We start from the raw sequence: 19965 nt of genomic DNA on the forward strand, positions 1-19965 counted from the left end.
ATAATCCTTTCTGTTGATCTCCCTCTTTTTGTTATCATGGTATATTAATTAATGTAGCCTTCATTAGAAAGTTCTGAAGAACTTAGCATATCAAAGAACTTGGATGGATAAAAGGGGAAAGGAGTCAGAAGGCATTGTCTGCATGGGGTTTCTTGACTTTCTGTGACTATTACCCAGCTTTAGACACCTGAAGGTTATTGCCCTTCGGATAGCACTGTTCAGAAAAAGAGTTTATTCCATAAGCGTTTGGTTTGTTACATAACACTGTGACCCATGATCTAGAATGTAGCCAATAAAGGGCAGAGATTAAAAATTGAGGCCAAGATGGAGAGTTTGAATACCAATTATGTTTTATATTTACCATTTGACTAGCACACAATATTTAACTCTTTGAACCTACAATAATAATTGCATCAATTTCATAGAGCTTTTATGAAAATTAAACATATTCATTCATGCAAAATGCTAACCACATGCGTGGAACCTAGTAAGTGGGCAATCACAGTAAGGAATAATAATCGTGATGCTTACGGTACTCTTTCTATCCTTAACCATTGAATCCCAGAATGCTCATTGGGTAAAATCACCTTTCTGCTCTTGGAAAAAGTCCTGGTGTGTCTCCTAAACTGAGTGCCCAGACCAAAAATAAAGAGGGAGGGGTTGAGGGGGGTAAGCTGAAAAGAGAGATTTATCACGCTCTTTTATAGTAAGACTGTCAGCTTGAGTCTTGATATTTATAGATGTCTCTTCATCCTATTTGTAGAAGTTATATTTCTCTAGGGAATACTGCTGTGGGTGAGGAGCTTAAAAAATATATTGAAGTGACCTTTCTACTAAAGAAAATGGGGGAAAAACAACAACAACAAAAAAGTCCATTTGTCAATAGGACCACAATGCAGCTAACTCACTGAACCTCTCGGTCAAATGGAAAAATACAATTCATAAAACTTTAAAGCCCTTTGAAGAATTAAAAAGCTAAATTCTAAAATCTTAGTCCTAAGAAAAACAAATGATTGGGATGTATTGTAACATATATTTATAAAATATGTTCTTATTACTCACAGTCTCAACAAGGACATGGAGTTATATACACTTTACAAAGTTTGGTTTATGCAAACATACAAACTGGATTCAGCAGAATCAAGATTTTGTTGAGTATCATTTGTTGTATCATAAGGTTTATCAGGAGAAAAAGCTCCAGATTTGTAAAATGTTCTAACATTTATTGAGTGCATAATAGGCACTGTTGGATGCTTGAATACAAAAATATATAAGCCCTCAAGCAATTTGCCGTCTGGTGGGAGCAACACAGAATTCTCTTACAGCATTTTACACAAGCTTATTTTTGGACATTTGCAACAAAATATTGTCAGAAACTATTTGTGTGTCTGTTGCACACACTGAACGTTGATTTTCTTAAGGCACGGTGTTATGCTTTTCTCATTGTGGTTTCCCAGAACCTGGAACAAAAAACTCTTTCTAAAACACTGTGAAATACCTTTAAGGAATCATTTATTTCCCACTTTCAGCCTATTGCTTTTCTCATTGTGGTTTCCCAGAACCTGGAACAAAAAACCTTTTCTAAAACCTGTGAAATACCTTTAAGGAATCATTTATTTCCCACTTTCAGCCTATGTGGATTGGGTGGGTTGAATCCCATCTTCAGCTTCCTAGAATGTCTATAACTGATAAGATTTCAAAGTATGAATCTGGTGGGGGTTACAAACATTCAGACCATATTAGATGCCTCACTTTATTTACTACAGTCTTGATTTTGTGCTTTATTAATTTTTAATTTTTCCATAAGAGATAGATTAGGCTGGGACCCATAATCTAGGGAAGCCAGCACTCACTGACTTGTAGATACTTTTGCCTGTTTCTCCAAAAGATGTATGCACAAATAACACACTTATAAGCAATCAATTTTTATTTCAAAATGAGTTATTAATATTATACAAATTAGGGCATTTGAAAAATGAAGGGGGGCACGTTTACTAATTATTATGAGTGTAAGCCATTTACTTTAGGTTTCGATACCAAACATGAAGGTGTCCAAATAAACTTGTCATTTGTCTATGAATAGGTTTCCCAGGTCTTCTGTCCTGACCTCATCTAAGACCTTATGGAGAAACCAGAGCTCTATAAACTTGAGTGTCTCTCATCTGCCTTATAATGGTGTTTCTAATACTTCCCTTGTCTAGGTCACAGAGTTTTGTTTTTGTTTGTTTGTTTGTTTAACAAAATACAATGTGATCATTCATGTCAAGTGCTATTAGAAAATATATTTAAGCGCTGTATCTTCCTTTTACATGCCTTAACTTACAATTACTTTTTTAATACCCTGGAGCATCATTAGATAATGGATCTCTGACTTCTTTCACAGAAAAAAAAAAAAATAATACTGAGGTTTAGCGTACTTCATCAGTAGTGAATGAAAGAACCCAGATTTCAGTTGAGGTGTGTTTTCTGTAAATTATTGTCTTTCTTCATAGACTTATTTTAGAAATCTTAAAAAGTTTAGAGTTTACTTTTATAATCTTGGATTTTGAAATTGTTGAAATCTATATATCTATTTAACTACCTATCATCTCTTTATCTGTATGTATATATGTGTATGTGCATGTGAACATAATTCTACAATGTGCTAACAAAATTATGTTAGTAGCTACTGTGCTACCCTTTCTATTCAAAGCCTCACATTTTAAATATTTGTAACTCTCTGGGAAAAATACATCCCAATCTAAATTAGGAAATGAAAAGAAAGAGACAAAACTTTTTGATGTTACAGGATGAGTATGGAACTAGACTTTGTAAGCCTTGACCATATTTGTAATGTAATATAGATGACTTTCCTCATCTGTAACTTGAGGGATGTATTCAGTGTGATGATTTCAAAGGTAGTGTCCAGACCGTAAAGTTGATACCATTTTGATGTTCTGTTCATATTGGGCCTATTTTTAGACACATTTATTCCTGGAAGTCACTTTTGAAAGTGCATGCCTATGAGGTTAGGTCCACCAGTGTATCTTATCTTTTCCTGATATATGCATTGCTGATGTTTTCTCTTCTGACCCTGAAAAAAGCAATGAAACAACAGCATGCAGTGAGAAGCAATGGTTCTAAATTACATGGCTACAGATGTATAGTTTTGCAAAATGTGAAGCTCTGAAAAATGTAGCCTATATTGAATAAAACCATTTAAAGGTAAGAAGTTTTTTTTTTCTGTAAATGCATATAAGAATTGACTAGCAAATGCAGTATTTAGCATAGTGATTCCAGTATAGTAGCTGTGTTTCTTATGGATTTATTCTAGAAGTTAAATCAATATTAATTATTATTTAACATTATTTACCGACTAGCAAACTGTATAGATGTGCTATAAATTTCTGAAAAATTGATATCTCAAATAAGCAATTCTCACAAGAGTTTTACTTCCTATTAGAACAGTATATTCATCACTAAAAAAGCAAGAAATCAAATGAATAAGTAAATAAATAAAATTAGATAACTCGTTATGAAGTAAAAACACATTTTTAAGAAATTTGTTTTCTTTGAATATAAATTTTCTAATTTGTCTCTAGCGTTTGACTAACTTTGAATTTGGAATATTTAGAAAATCATCTTGATGAATCTCTTCTTAGTATAATCTGAGTTGATTTAGTGTGGCATTTACACATCTCTCTTTCAGTGAATAATCCAATATCAACTGTGAAAAGGCAAGAGCCATATTGTATTCAAAGCTAACCTCAAGACATTTAGAAACTTTTTATAGAGAAAAAAATTATTCAGTTTTTTAATTACCTACCCTAGCTCTGCTCTTCCAATGTTGGTATTGCTCCCACTGAAATTAATGATCTGGTAAAGATTTGCACTTATGAAACTAACAGTCGGGATGAATAAATGAAAAAACAAACTTTGGATCAAATTGTCATTAATCATAGTCAAATATGCCACTGGCAGCAAAGAATCTGTGGTGAAAGTCAAAGGCTGATGAAATTCTCCTGCATAATCATCATGAGGAATACTAAAAGCTCGTGGCTGAAGAAAGCTAAATGCCCTGTAAACAATGCAAATATGGATACAGTAAAAAAAAAAAAAAAATATATATATATATGTATATATATATTTTCCTTTTCCTTTTGTTTTTAAGGGGCCTGTGTTTTACTGGTTAAGACTGAACAATCAATGTTTAGTTTTCAGGGTAGAAAAATCGTTTCTAAGTCTTTCACCTTTACCTAAGGAAGTTGATACATATTTATTAAATATCTACACTATGTTCAGTAGGATTTAACTTGGTTTAGATAAAAGATGAATCCACTAGATCTAAGAAAATAGCTGAAATGTTTCCTAGATTACATTCATAGCATTTACAAATTAGATTGAGGTATTAGAACCACAGTTTTATGCCTGGAAAATGCAAATTCTCTCTAAACAGGATTCTAGTTGCAAAATGACACTCTTTTTTATTTAGGTATTTCAATAGCTTCTGCTAAATATACAGTAGAATTATAGCATTTGATCATGTAAAATACCTATTTCACATGTTTGTAGATAAACCTAAAGGTTCTTCACATGTAAGCACTTGCAACAGGATGGTAACATTGTGTCCAGGGTTGGTTGCTTCTGTGGGTTTGTGGTCTTGCTGACTTCAAGAATGGAGCCGCAGACCTTCCTGGTGAGTGTTACAGCTCTTAAAGATGGCATGGACCCAAAGAGTGAGTGGTAGCAAGATGTATTGTGATGAGCAAAAGAACAAAGCTTCCACAGCGTGGAAGGGGACCCAAGCAGGTTGCCACTGCCGGCTGAGGTGGTCAGGTTTTATTTCCTTATTTGTTGCCTCCCATGTTCCATTTCTGTCCTATCAGAGTGCCCTTTTTTCAGTCCTCCCTGCAATTGGCTACTTTTAGACTGCTGCTGATTGGTGCATTTTACAGAGTGCTGATTGGTGCATTTTACAAAGTGCTGATTGGTGCATTTTACAATCCTCTTGTAAGACAGAAAAGTTCTCCAAGTCCCAACTTGACCCAGGAAGTCCAGCTGGCTTCACCTCTCAACATGATCATGTGGTGTTCTTTCAGGAATTAAAGAGCTACAGCAAGTTAACAATGAAGCATTTTAGCAGTGTGCAAAATGTTTGAGTGGGTGTGTGGGCTCCAGAGTCAGACCTGCATTTATTCCGGTCTCTATCATTTTCTGTGTAATGTGGGATAAATTACTGAAACTCTGTGTCAGTTTCCTGATGTGAAAATATGTGTGTGTGTGTGTATGTGAAAAAAAAAAATACATATATATATATATATATATATATATATATATATATATATATTCTACTTCTTTCCTAGAATGGCAAAGTATATATTCTGAAGAAACCCCAGTCATAAAAGAAAAAATTAAATGGAACAAGAAAAGAAACAGTGAACTAGAAAAATAACTTAGTAGAAAACTACTCACAAACTAGTGTAGCCTTAGGGAAAAATCTGATAATCGGCCCTGTGAGCTGTCTTGTACACTTCAGGCCTCTGCAAGTGATACAGCTGAAGCTGAAATCCTTGCACTAAGTTGGAACCCCAAAGGGAAAGGTTCTAAAGGAAATAAACCTAACTCAGCACTTCAGCATTTCCCAAATTAACTGTAGTTAAATATAATCTCACAATCAAAAGAAAAAGAAAAATTTCTATCCTAAAGAAACAAGTCACCATGACACAGTCAGCAAAAACAACCACAGCAGATTTGGAACTCCAAGAACTGCAAATAATATACATCTTATTAAATAGCTATCCATGAACAGCTTAAAAATTAAAAAAAAAGAGGTCTAGCTAAAAGAAAATTCTGATATGATAAAAGATGATTAGGATTTAAAAAAAACCCAAATAAAAGTATTCAAAGTGAAAATGTAATCATTTAAGTTAAAAATTCAATGTCTAGATTAAACTGTGGTTTAGACCCAAAAGAGAATTTTTGAACTGAAAGACAAATCTGGAGAAATTTTCCATAAAACAGCTTAGAAAGACAAGGAAATTGAATCCTGGAAAAAAAAATCAAAAGCTTTATACATGAAAGATAAAATGAGAAATCCTATATATCTAATTGGAGTTCTAGAAGACAAAGAAAAGGAGAAGAGACAATATTGAAGAGTTAATGGCTAAAGATTTTTCAAAGCAGATAAATAATATCGATTTGCTAATACTTGAAGCATTATCTGTACCAAGCAGAGCAAATAAAAAGAAACTCACACATAGTTTTAAGATAAATAGTAGTATATTAAACATTTTTTAAATAAATCAGAGAAGACACAGATTATCCCCCCCAAAAAAGTTTAATGTAACAAAAGACTGCAAGAGAAATAAGGAAGGCAAGAAGACAGTAGAATAGTACCTTTAAGTGTCAAAAGCAAACAATAACAACAAAAATATGCCTTAACCTAAAATCTTGAACCTAGGAGAAATATATTTTAGGAATAAGGAATAAATAAAAATATTTTTTGATAATTGAAAATGAAGAGAATTAGCCACCAAAATACTTTTCTAAAGAAATTTAACTAAAAAGATGCATTTTAGGAAAGAGAAAAAAAAAAAGTATCACAGAAGGATGACCTAAGATGAAAGAACAAATGGTAAGCAAAGAAATAGTCATATAGGTATGCAAATTTTAAAGTAATTATGTTTTTATAAAATGATCATAATATATAATTTGTGACATTAAAATTAATTGCAGAACTAAAATATAAAAAATGTCCTGTTTAGGTCACGAGGAGGCAGATGGCATTATTTGCATTCTTTTGTTGTCCTTGTATTTTCCAGGAAATTTGCTAAGATAGCAAATAATTTTAGAAATCATTAAGTTGTTAATGGAATTTTAAGAGTAACTACTACAGGAACAGAAAGAAACTCAAGTACAGCTTCTAAAGCAGTAGGTAGAAAAACAAAACTAGAAAAATAAAGTTTGAAAAAAGACAGTAAAATAAATTTTGGAAAACATTCAACTATATATGTGTATATAACTATGTATATAGTTATGTAAATGTATAACATAACTTACATATGTATACATGTTATGCAGAACTACATACATTATACATGCATGCATACATACATGTATACATAACTATATATGTATATAAACTATTAATATGCAGATACGTGTGTGTATATACACACACACCTTCATAATAAACATAAATGGGACTGAACTTTTCAGTAATAAGACTGTTAGAATGAATTTTAAAAACAATACATTCTATTTATAAGACATATTAAAAATCATATAAAAAGTTTAAAATTTTAAAAAAGAAAAAATATGCCCTGATAAATATTAAGTAAAAGGACCTTGCAGTGTCATAATAATATTAGATAAATTAGATTTTACACCAAAAAACATTATTTGACATAATGTAACATAGATTACTATTTTAGGCAGTGGTTTAATTTATTGGGAAAATTTGTATGTACTTAATAATCTCAAATATAATAAAAAGCAAGAATAATAAAATACTAGGAGTTGATGAATCCACCATCATGTTTGGGTAATTAATGAAACTTTTTGTTACTAATAGGTCAAGCAAATATTTGTAAATATACCAAGATTTCAACAAATATTAAAAATCTTTATTATAGATGTAAACAGAACACATCACTCCATAACATATTAAAACTCTTAAGCATACCCTGAACATTTACAAAAATTCCCTGCATAGGAGACAAAAAGCAACTCTCAACACATTTTAAAGAATTGATTTTATACAGATCATGTTCTTTGACCACAATTCTTAGAAATCAATAGCAGAGCACAAAAGAAATGACTGTGATATTGTGACATAATAAATATATATCTGGTTTCTATCCCCAGTTTCTGGCACAAAGCGCTAAAAACTCTTGTCAATTACCTGAGCCGTAGAGGTGCTAGGTGCATCTTTTGTTCTAATATTTGGCCTTTGACCCAGGTTTCTGACACAGAGATTCTAATCCTTTGGAATTTCCTGGGTGATAGGAGTGTCTTTTATTGTAAGGGGGCAACTCTTGGTGGGCTCTTAGATAGGATCTGGTCACCAGAGACCAAGCCCTGATTAAAAGATTGGAACATTCATCCCCTCCCATCCTCCGAGAAGGGGAGAGGAATTGGAGATTGAGTTAATAATCAGTCATGGCTGTGTGATTAAGCCTTCCATAAAAAGTCCGAGAACCATAGGGTTCAGAAAGTGACCAATTAACTGAACACATGTGGAAGTCTGGAAAGGTAGCACACCTTTCAGAGGGCACAGAAACTTCACATCTCTTCCCCCATCCTTGCCCTGTGCATCTCTTCCATCTGGCTGTGCTTTTGTTTCCTTTACAATATCCTGTATAATAAATTGGTAAATGTAAGTAACTCTTTAGTTCTGTGAGCCATTCTAGTAAATGACAAAAGCTGAAGAGGAGGTTGTGGGAACCCCCAGTTTATAACTAGTTAGTCAGAAGTGCTGGAGGCCTGGATATGTGATTGGCGTTTAATGTGGGAGCAGTCTTGTGGGACTGAGCCCTTAACCGGTGGGATCTAATGTTAACTCCAGGTAGTTTCAGAATTAAATTATAAGGCACCGAGTTGGTGTCCGCCAGAGAATTGATGTGTGGGGGAAAAAGCCACACATTTGGTGTCAGAAGTGATGTATTGAGAGTGTTTTGAAAGTATGGTAGGAGAGAGCTGTTGTGTTTGTTTTTTCCTTACAGACCCCCATATATTTACAAATTTTAAAAACATATATGCAAATTGTTGATGGGTCAAGTAATAATTTCTAATGAAAATTGTTTAAATACTTAGAACTGATGATACAAAAAACAATACATGTCAACACTTGTGTGGCACAACAAAAGCAGTATTTTAGAGGAACTCTATAGAATTAATGGATAGCTAGAAAACATAAAGACTGAAGATTCACAGACTAATGGTTCAAATTAAGTTATTTTCATTGAGGTTAAATTTACATAAATATTAAAATCATTTTAAAATGAACAATTCAATGGCAGTTAGTCATTCACAATATTGTGCAATTGCTACCTCTGTCTAGTTCCAAAACAATTTATCAACCCAAAAAGAAATATCCTACTATCAAGCCCTCTACTCAGTCCCTGGAAACCGCAGATCTACTTTCTGTCTCAATGGACTTGATTATTCTGAATATTTCATATAAATGTAATCATAACATATATGACCTTTTCTGTCTGGAAAATTAAATTATTTTTAAAAGAATAACATAATGTAGTAAACTCAGATAAACTAGAAGAAAGAATATCGTAAAGCTAAAGATTGAAATTGATAAAATTCAGATCAAAGTTATGCAAACAACCACTAAAAATCTGGTAAAGTGAACTGGGGAGGGGGACAGAGAGATAAAATTAGAAATAATTACAAATGCAATCAAAATTAAAAATTTAAAACAACATCTATGAAAGATTGTGTTAAATAAAAAATACAAAAAGATGTTTAACCTCATTAGTGCTGAGAGAAGTAAAATTAAAATTACTGTTAGAAACTGTTCAATAAACAAAAGCTGACACCTGACTATTAGTGAGTGTGTAAATTGATCTAATCAATTTAGAAAGTGGTCTGGCATTATTTTAAAATTGGACATGTACATTTCTTACTATTCAGTTATTTTGTTACTAGAAATATATCAAAAATTTAATCTCACATTCATGTACTAAGTGAATTATGCAAAAATCTTCATAGGAGCACTGCATGTAATGGAAAAAAAAATGGAAATAATCCCTGTGGTACAATCATACATGTACGATTGTACACACCTATACAATTATACATATTGTGTTACAATCATATGTACATTTACAGTATTAAAATGGTATTTAAGCACACTAGGAGATATTTTGAGTTTGATTCTAGACTACTGTATTAAAGTGAATGTCACAATGAAGTGAATATTACAATGAGGCAGGTCACACAAATTTGTTGGTTTTCCAGTGTATATAAAAGTTATATTTACACTACACTGTAATCTATTAAGTGTACAACAGCATTATGTCTAAAAAACATGCTGTTGACTCTTGAACAACAAAGGTTTTAACTGTGAGTCCATTTATGTGTGGATCTTTTTCAACCAAACGTGGATCAAGAATACAATATTCATTGGATGCAAAAACCCATGTATGTGGAGGCTAACTTTTTATACATGCAGGTTAAGCAGGGCTGACTGTGGGACTTTATGCACGGATTTATGTATATATGTGGGAGTCCTAGTACCAATCCCCTGTGTATACCTAGAGATGCCTATAGATACCTTAGTTTAAAAAAAATTGCTAAAAATGTCAGTGATAATCTGAGCCTTCAGCAAGTTGTAATCTTTTTGCTGGTGGAGGGTCTTGCCATGATATTGATGGCTGCTGGTTGATCAGGATAGTCACTGCTGAAGTTGGGGTGATGTGGCTGTTTCTTAAAATAAGACAACAATGAAGTTTTTTAACTCTTCCTTTCATGAAAGATTTATCTGCAGCATGTGATGTTGTTTGATAGCATTTAACATGCAGTAGAACTTCTTTCAAAATTGGAGTCTATCCTCTCAATCACAGCCACTGCTTTATCAACTGTGTTTATAAAATATTCTAAATCCTTTGTTATCATTTCGAAATGTTCACAATATCTTCATCAGGAGTAGACTCCATCTCAACAAGCCACTTCCTTTGCTCATCCATGAGAAGCAAATCCTCATCTGCTCAAATTTGATCATGTGATTTTGGTGATTCAGTCACATCAAGATTCACTTCTAATTCTAGTAACCTTGCTATTTTCACATCTGCAGTTACTTCCTCCACTAAAGCCTTGAACCAAGTCATGTTATCTATGAGGGTGAAGATTAGCTTCTTCCAAACTCCTAACATTGATATTTTGACCTCCTCCCATAAATCATGAATGTTCTTAATGGTATACAGAATGGTGAATCCTTTACATAAGGTTTTCAATTTACTTTGTGCAGATCCATCAGAGGAATCATGATCTATGGCAGCTATAGCCTTATGAAATGTATTTCTTAAATAATAAGACTTGACAGACAAAATTACTCCTCGATTTGTGGGCTGCAGAATGGATGTTGTGTTAGCAGACATGAAAACAACATTTATCTCCTTATACATGTCCATCAGAGCTCTCTGGTGAGCAGGCACATTGTTAAAGAACAGTAATACTTTGAAAGGCATCTTTTTCCCTGAGCAGTAGGTCCCAACAATGGGTTTTACATAGTCAGTAAACCATGCTGTAAACAAATGTACTGTCATTCAGTCTTTGTTTTTCCATTTATAGAAAACAAGTAGAGTAGATGTAGTGTAACTCTTAAGGACCCTATGATTTTCAGAATGGTAAATGAGCATTGACTTCAATAGAGAGTCACCAGCTGCATTAGCCCCTACCCACACAGTCAGCCTGACCTTTGAAGCTTTGAAGCCAGCCATTGATTTCTCCCCTCCAGTTATAAAGTCCTAGTTGGCATATTTTCCCAATAGAAGACTATCTTGTCTTCATTGAAAAATCTGCTTTTTAGTGTAGGTGCCTTCATCAGTGATCACAGCTAGATCTTCTGAATAACTTGCTGCAGCTTCTACATCAGCACTTGCTTCACCTTGCACGTTTGTGTTATGAAGATAACTTCTTTTCTTGGAGAGGACTTCTTTCCTTAAACCTCATGAACCAACTTCTGCTAGCTTCAAAATTTTCTTCTGCAATTTCCTTACTTCTCCCAGCCTTCACAGGACTGAAGAGAATTAAGGTTTTGCTCTGAATTAGGCCTTGGTTTGGGAGAATATTGTGGCTGTTTTTATCTTTTAACAAGATTACTAAAACTTTCTCCATATCTGCAATAAGGCTGTTTTTCTTTCTTATCATTCATGTCTACACTGGAATAGCACTTTTATTTCCTTCAAGAACTTTTCCTTTGCATTCACAACTTGGCAAAATCTTTACTATTTGGTGCAAGAAGTCTAGCTTTCAGCCTGTCTTGGCATTCAACATGCCTTCTTTATGATGTTTAATTATTTCTAGATATTGATTTAAAGGGAGAGATGTAACACTCCTTCTTTCACTTGAACACTTAGAGGCCATTGTAGGGTTATTAATTGGCTTAATTTGAATATTGTTGTGTCTCAGGGAATTGGAAGGCTGAAGAATGGGGACATGGGGAAACGGCCCGTCAAACAGCCAGTTGATGAAGCAGTCAGAACACAAACCACACTGATCAATTAAGTTTGCTGTTTCGCATGGGCATGATTTGTGGTTCCCCAAAAACAATTACCATAGTAACACCAAAGACCACTTATCGTAAATCATCATAACAAATATAATAACAATAGTGTTTGAAATATTGTGAGAATTACCAATATATGACTCAGAGATACTACTTGAGCACATGCTGTTGGAAAAATGGTGTTGATTGATTTGGCTCAATGCAGAATTGCCATGAACATTCAATTGGTTTTAAAAAATGCAATATCTGTGAAGCACAATAAAGTGAGATGCAATCAAATGAGTTGTTCCTATATTGAAATGATTGCAGGAATGTATTCCTCAGTGAAAAGGCAAGTTGCAGAAGACTACATGCAGCATGCTAGCACACAAAATTAGATGCATTGTTTGGAGGTTTACACATCTATGCTTCAAAGATGGCACAGAAATTTTCATTTTTCATTATTATTATTATTATTATTTTTGAGACAGGGTCTGGCTCTGTGTCACCCAGACTTGAGTGCAGTGGCACTGTCATGGCTCACTGCAACCTTCACCTCCCAGTCTCAAGCTATCTTCCCACCTTAGCCTCCCGAGTAGCTGGGAATACAGGCATGCACTACCACACCAAGCCAATTTTTTTGTTTTTATTTTTTGTAGAGATGGAGTTTTGACATGTTGTCCATGTTTCCCAGGCTGGTCTCAAACTCCTGGGCTCAAGTGATCCACGTACCGCGGCCTCCCAGAGTGTTGGGATGATGAGCGTGAGCCACCACAGTAGCACAGTGTGGTAATTTTCAGTACAGCATAGTGAACATCTCTGGGATTTGATTCAAGTGGAGGAGCAAAACAGAGGTTTAAAGGTTATAGGTAGTATTGTAGTTTATGAGCCCACAACCTAATACAACCATGTTTAATTTGTGGGCTCATGAATATTAATTTTATTATTACAATTTAGAACTTATCTAATTAGTATATATGTGGTTATGAGGTATCAAATTTTATGTATTAAAATAAAGTGAAAATATTTACAGAAATTCATGAAACTAATGGGACATATGCTCATCTGAAATACACAGGAAGTATCCAGTGTCAATGAGAATATTAAGTGTCAGAAAAATAAATTATTGGTTTTTTTAAGAATTTGATTTTTTAAAATTCTAATATTTTCTTTCTCTACCCAAATGATTGTTTTGTATCCCCTCACTTTGGGTTCACCAGTTTCATAAGTGAGTAGGCCTAGCTGACCATCTAGCATCCAAGTCTCAGGACTGGTATCTTTTATTAGAGGATCATTTGTATTTTTAAAAATATCAATAGCCTGCTATATAGAAAGGAGTTGGTTAATGCATTTCTTCACTCAACAACTATTTATCAAATCTGTTGTGATTCAATCAGACATAATCCCTGACTTCAAGAAGCTTTCAGCCTAGTGGGGAAGGCAAGTGTGTAAGTATATACTAATATAATCCAGGTTGCTAAGCACTGTTTTGGAGATAGTCCCAGAATAGAAGAAGTCTACTTATATCTTCACAATACTCTGGGAGGTCAAGAGTGTACTAGTATTACCTCCATGTATAGATGAGAAAACTGAACGATCAAGGTCATCACATAAAGCCACAAAACTGTCAGCTACCTGTGCTAACCTGAGAGCTCTGTTGTCTTGGTTTCTGGTCCAGCATGTCTTCTGCTGGATTATGCTCACTACGTGAATTACTGAAATTGGGGAGTTGAGAGAATGTTCCATCCTTTCAAATGCTATATATTCTTTCCTTTCTATTTTTTTCATGTTTAAAAAATTCTTTATTAAGCAAAAAAAAAAAAAAATTACATTGATAATAGGTGATGGATATATAATAATAATTAGGGAAAGAAAAGTCTGCTACTGTGTCTATGTATGAAATTTCCATAAGAAAGATTGTTAAAATATCATCTTAAGCATAGCTTCAGAATCTTTTCACAATTCAGCCACACTATCATTAAGAGTTTAGATATCATATTATATATTAAGATATTATTAGATATTTTTCTTGTGCCAACAGAAAAAAAAACAATGTTAGGCCATTTTATATCTAATTTTCAAGATGGTACAATGGGCCCTATCCACATTTTCCTCCACTGTCTTGTACACTCATCAGGGCAATATAATCAAATTTTCAGAAGCACTCAAGATAGGCAGAGTTTATAAAAAGAACTGTTAATCATCCTAAATAAATTGTAATCATTAATTAGCAAAGAATGATTATAGTAATGAAATTATCATAAAATTTAAAGAGCATGAAAGGCATTTCAAAAACATATTTTATAAATTAATTTGAAGCATTAAAGTACACTGATGATTTCCTATTAAGTTCTAAAGCTCTCTCAATTTGAATATAATCCTTTCTTATGAGCTACTGCTTTGCAGTCTGTATAAGAAAGATTTTCAGGAGAGAATATTTCATTGGAAGTGTTTTAAAATTGAAATTTCCAAACCATCAATCTCTTCTTCATTTTCTCCCATCATTTGTCTACATTTGTAAATCATGTTAAATGTTAAGCTTAGGTTATTATGATCTAATGTGAAATAAATCACCACTGAAATTATTTTCCCCCAAAATTCACAAGTTTTTAGTGAAACAAAGGCTATCTGATAAGGAAAAAGCCAAAACAATTTGTATTAAGTTGATTAGGATTTAAATAAAATATTAGGCTGCTTTGTTTCTTCCCATACACTTGTCAGGAAGGAAGTTAGCAGCTTAACTAAGGTGTCATTGAGGTAAATGAAGTAGTTGGAAAATTGGGACTCTCCCTTGGTTGTTTGTTAGTGGTTAGCCTGTTGTAGCTAGTTTTTTTCTCTTTGGTTGTTACTTATTCTTTCCCAGCCAAAGTATTAAATATGTGAGTTTCACCAAATTTACTATATTCAAAATTTTATTCTGAGACCAAATACATGAAGAAAACTCTCGGTGATCACAGTGTCAGATAGAGATAGATAGATAAATATATTTTTAGACATGGGTTTTTGCTCTGGTACTCAGACCAGAGTGCAGTGGTGTGAACAGGGCTCGCTGACGCCTTGACCTCTTGGGCCCAAGTGACCCTCCACCTCAGCCCCTCAAGTAGCTGAGAGCACAGGCATGCACCACCACACCCAGCTAATGTTTTTAATTATTATTTTTTTGTAGAGACACTGTATCGTCATGTTGTCCAGCCTGGTCTCAAACTCCTGGACTCAAACAATCCTCCTTCCTCAGCCTTCCAAAGTACTGGTGTGTCTGGAATTGGTGGGTTCTTGATCTCACTGACTTCAAGAATGAAGCCGCGGACCCTCGCAGTGAGTGTTACAGTTCTTAAAGGCGGCATGTCCGGAGTTTGTTCCTTCTGATGTTCGGATGTGTTCGGAGTTTCTTCCTTCTGGTGGGTTCGTGGTCTCACTGGCTCAGGAGTGAAGCTGCAGACCTCTGCGGTGAGTGTTACAGCTCTTAAGGCGGCATGTCTGGAGTTGTTTGTTCCTCCCGGTGGGTTCGTGGTCTTGCTGGCTTTAGGAGTGAAGCTGCAGACCTTCGAGGTGAGTGTTACAGCTCATAAAGGCAGTATGGACCCAAAGAGTGAGCAGCAGCAAGATTTATTGCAAAGAGTGAAAGAACAAAGCTTCCACAGTGTGGAAGGGGACCCGAGTGGGTTGCCACTGCTGTCTCAGGCAGCCTGCTTTTATTCTCTTATCTGGCCCCATCCACATCCTGCTGATTGGTACAGCCGAGTGGTCTGTTTTGACAGGGCACTGATTGGTGCGTTTACAATCCCTGAGCTAGACACAAAGGTTCTCCATGTCCCCACCAGATTAGCTAGATACAGAGTGTCCACACAAAGGTTCTCCAAGTCCCCACCAGAGTAGCTAGATATAGAGTGTCAATTGGTGTATTCACAAACCCTGAGCTAGACACAGGGTGCTGATTGGTGTGTTTACAAACCTTGAGGTAGATAAAGAGTGCCGATTGGTGTATTTACAATCCCTGACTAGACACAAAGGTTCTCCACGTCCCCACCAGATTAGCTAGATACAGTGTCGACATGAAGGTTCTCCAAGTCCCCACCAGAGTAGCTAGATACAGAGTGTCGTCACGAAGGTTCTCCAAGTCCCCACCAGAGTAGCTAGATACACAGTGTCGATTGGTGCATTCACAAACCCTGAGCTAGACACAGGGTGCTGATTGGTGTGTTTACAAACCATGAGCTAGATACAGAGTGCCGATTGGTGTATTTACAATCCCTGAGCTAGAAATAAAGGGTTCTCCACCTCCCCACCAGACTCAGGAGCCCAGCTGGCTTCAGCCAGTGGATCTCACACTGCGGCTGCAGGTGGAGCTGCCTGCCAGTCCCACGCCATGCACCCACACTCCTCAGCCCTTGAGTGGTCGATGGGACTGGGTGCCACGGAGCAGGGGGCCTCCGTGTTGGGGAGGCACGGGTTGCACAGGAGCCCATGGAGGTGGGGGGAGGCTCAGGCATGGTGGGCTGCAGGTCCTGAGCCTTGCCCAACGGGAAGGCAGCTAAGGCCCGGGGAGAAGTGGAGCGCAGCACTGGTGGGCCGGCACTGCTGGGGGACCCAGCACACCCTCCGCAGCTGCTGGCCCGGGTGCTAAGCTCCTCGTTGCCTGGGGCCGACAGGGCCAGCCAGCCGCTCTGAGTGCGGGGCCTGCCGAGCCCACACCCACCTGTAACTCGCGCTGGCCCGCAAGCACCGCGCGCAGCCCCGGTTCCCGCTTGGGCTTCTCCCTCCACACCTCCCTGCAAGCTGACGGAGCCAGCTCCGGCCTCAGCCAGCCCAGGAAGGGGCTCCCACAGTGCAGCAGTGGGCTGAAGGGCTCCTCAAGCGAGGCCAGAGTGGGTGCCAAGGCCAAGGAGGCGCCGAAAGCGAGCCAGGGCTGTGAGGGCTGCCAGCATGCTGTCACCTCTCACTGGGGTTATAGCTGTGAGCCACTGTGTCGGGTCAGAAACCATTTTTTTTTTTAAGCTGCTTTGTATTTAAGGTTGGGGAAGTCAATCCTCAGATAAGAAGCAACTAGTTGTAACATCCTATCAGTATTTGAGTGAAGAACTGGGATTAGAACCCAGGATATTCTTAAATAAGGACATTTTCTCCTTTATTTTATTCCCTTCACTGGCCCACTTTTTATTCACCATCGAGCAAATTTTCTTTAAAAGCCTGTGTTTGTAAAAGGAACAGGGTCTGCAAATATTTAATTTTTATTCTTCTCTCAAATCCTCCACACCTTTATTTTGATGTCATAAATATCCGTTCCTTAACAGGTCTCTTGATAAGAAAAATGGGGAAATATTTGCTCAGCTAGACTGATCATCACCTATCATTAGGAAATTCACATGCATCGACACACTACACAGTAAACTTTCCTTTTTCTTTCTTCTACACCTCACCTCATCACACAGAAACATACACAATGATTCACCATAACCAAAACCTTGTATGTCAACAACCAACCTATTCAAGCAACTAATGTCCTCCAACACAGTCTAAATATGCAAACTCTCTAAAGTTCCTTCAGGAAATAAGATGTATAAAGCAGAGACAACACAAAATGTATATATAATCAGAATCCAATTATAAAACTGTACACATATGTTTATGTTAGATGTTTAAAGATCCACTGTGTGAAAGAACAACCTGGTTTAGGGGAGCAGAAACAGAGATGTCTTCTCCTAGGCCCCTTATTTAACCCGTGTATCTTTAATTTCCATCCCAAGATCCTAAAATCTCACAATAGTCTCACATTCTTTTAAAGTCCAACCACTGATTTTCTATGCTCATCTCTGCAGTGGACTAAATGTTTATTTCCTCCCAGAAATTATATATTGAAATCCTAACTGCCATGGTAATGATATTAGGAGGTGGGGTTTTGGGGAGGTGATTAAGTCATTAAGGCAGGGTCCTCATGAATGACTTTAGTGTTGTTATAAAAGAGGTCCAAGAAAGCACCCTCACCCCTTCCACCACTGGAGGACATAGACAGAGGGCATCATCTATGAACTAGAAAGTGGGCCTTCACCAGGCCCTAAATCTGCCAGCACCTTGATCTGGAACTCCTTAGCTTCTGAAATTGTGAGAAATAAATTTCTGTTGTTTATAAACTACTCAGTTTATGCTACTTTTTTTTTTATGGCATCCCAGACAGACTAGGCAATCTGATCAAACCTCTCTTGAGTAGCTCCTATTGTATACAAGCCTTATACTCTGTCAGGGATGTGGGGAACCTACCTAATATGGAAGGTTCTAAACTATAGACAATTATGCATCAAAGCTCACCACAAACTTTGGCATTCATGGCATAGTTTAAAGAAGTCATAATAAAAAATTTAGAAATAATATTTTATAGGGCATTTTATTTTTAAATCAAATCTACTCATCTCTTGACTTTATATTTTATTATTGGCTTAATTTTCAAGAAAGCTAAATAGTAGTCTTTGGTCCAGCAATCATTTTTTGTTATAATTTTATTCTGATTCTTTCCATTTCAAAGCTAATAATACATATTTCATAATGCACTACCCTTTTAAAATATTAGCATGCAGAAAATGTACTTTACTATTTTAATTAATGTACCTGTCATATTCTGAATATTCTGATACGCTTGCAAGGGGTGTGAAATATTAGGAACATAAATAAAAATATTCATTGTTGCATTTCATTAGTGCTCAGACAATGAATAGAAAAGGAAATTTCCATAAATTGATGTTAAAATTTAGGGTGATTTTTTAACTGAAGCCTGTAATTTTCTATCTTCAATATTCCTTTGATAAAATAATTTATTTATTGATAATGACCAAATTGAAAAGTTGAGAACTACAGGAACTAGTAAGAAAGAATTGTGTGTGTGTGTGTGTGTGCATATATGTGAGTGTGTGTGTGTCTGTGTGTGCTTATATATCTGTGTGTATTTGGGATGACCTCTATCATATGAGAGGTTTTCTGTGTGAAGTTATAGTAGAGATTATGGCATGGCTGGTACTCCAACCACTAGAGGCTCCCTGTGGAGCTGCTCCTTCTACCTGGAGCTGGGAAAATGAAAAGAAGTCCAGACTGGAGTCCTTGCTGCCTTATACTGCTGGGGAGATGCAGACTCCACCTCAAAGCAGGAAAGGCACTTTATTTTCCCTTCATCCACCTATGGTAGACACTAAGGGGAAACCAGCTGGCAAAGAAGCCTGGAGTCTCAATGCCAGAACTACAAGACAGAGTATAGAAGGGTGATTTCAGATATGTGACATATCAGGGAAGTGGCTGGCTCAGAGATTCAAGATACAAGAAGAGACATGTAGAGGGATGGGTACTTCTCCACCGTTTGAGATTATTGAACTTGGAAACAAATGTTCAACAGGATGATGAAAAATAAAGAAAAACATGAGTAAATTTTAACATCATGTATTAAGTGGGTAAACATAAAAATATAAAGTTGATAAAATGCTTATTGCTAAAGAATACATGCAATGCAGTTCACTTACATGATGTCACAAAAGAAAAATAACACTCTAGAGATGTTTATGGACAGGTCAATAACAAAGAATGGTGGTTGATTCTGGAAAATGTCAGAGTGAACACAATTTAGAAGAAATCCAGAAATGATTCTCCTGGGTTTTTAATGTGTTTGATTCTTTAAAAAAAGAAATTATGATGTATTGTATATTGTTGAATGGTAAGTTTATTATATTTTTCTTTATTACTTTGTGAATATTTGAGTTATTCCATGGTTTCTGAAAGACAAAAAGAAC

General features: G+C 35.9%; 1 long non-coding RNA gene across 1 annotated transcript in view; it reads left to right on the forward strand.

Annotated features, from left to right (window-relative positions):
* Positions 1 to 19581, forward strand: part of LOC134807374 (uncharacterized) — a 59008-nt gene extending 39427 nt beyond the window's left edge. The window contains exon 3 of the long non-coding RNA XR_010147662.1: positions 15366 to 19581. This is a non-coding gene — a long non-coding RNA (uncharacterized LOC134807374). The remainder of the gene's footprint in view (positions 1 to 15365) is intronic.
* Positions 19582 to 19965: the final 384 nt, after the last annotated feature.

The sequence above is a fragment of the Pan troglodytes genome, chromosome 9 (genome assembly GCF_028858775.2).
Source record: "Pan troglodytes isolate AG18354 chromosome 9, NHGRI_mPanTro3-v2.0_pri, whole genome shotgun sequence".
Taxonomy (NCBI): domain Eukaryota; kingdom Metazoa; phylum Chordata; class Mammalia; order Primates; family Hominidae; genus Pan; species Pan troglodytes.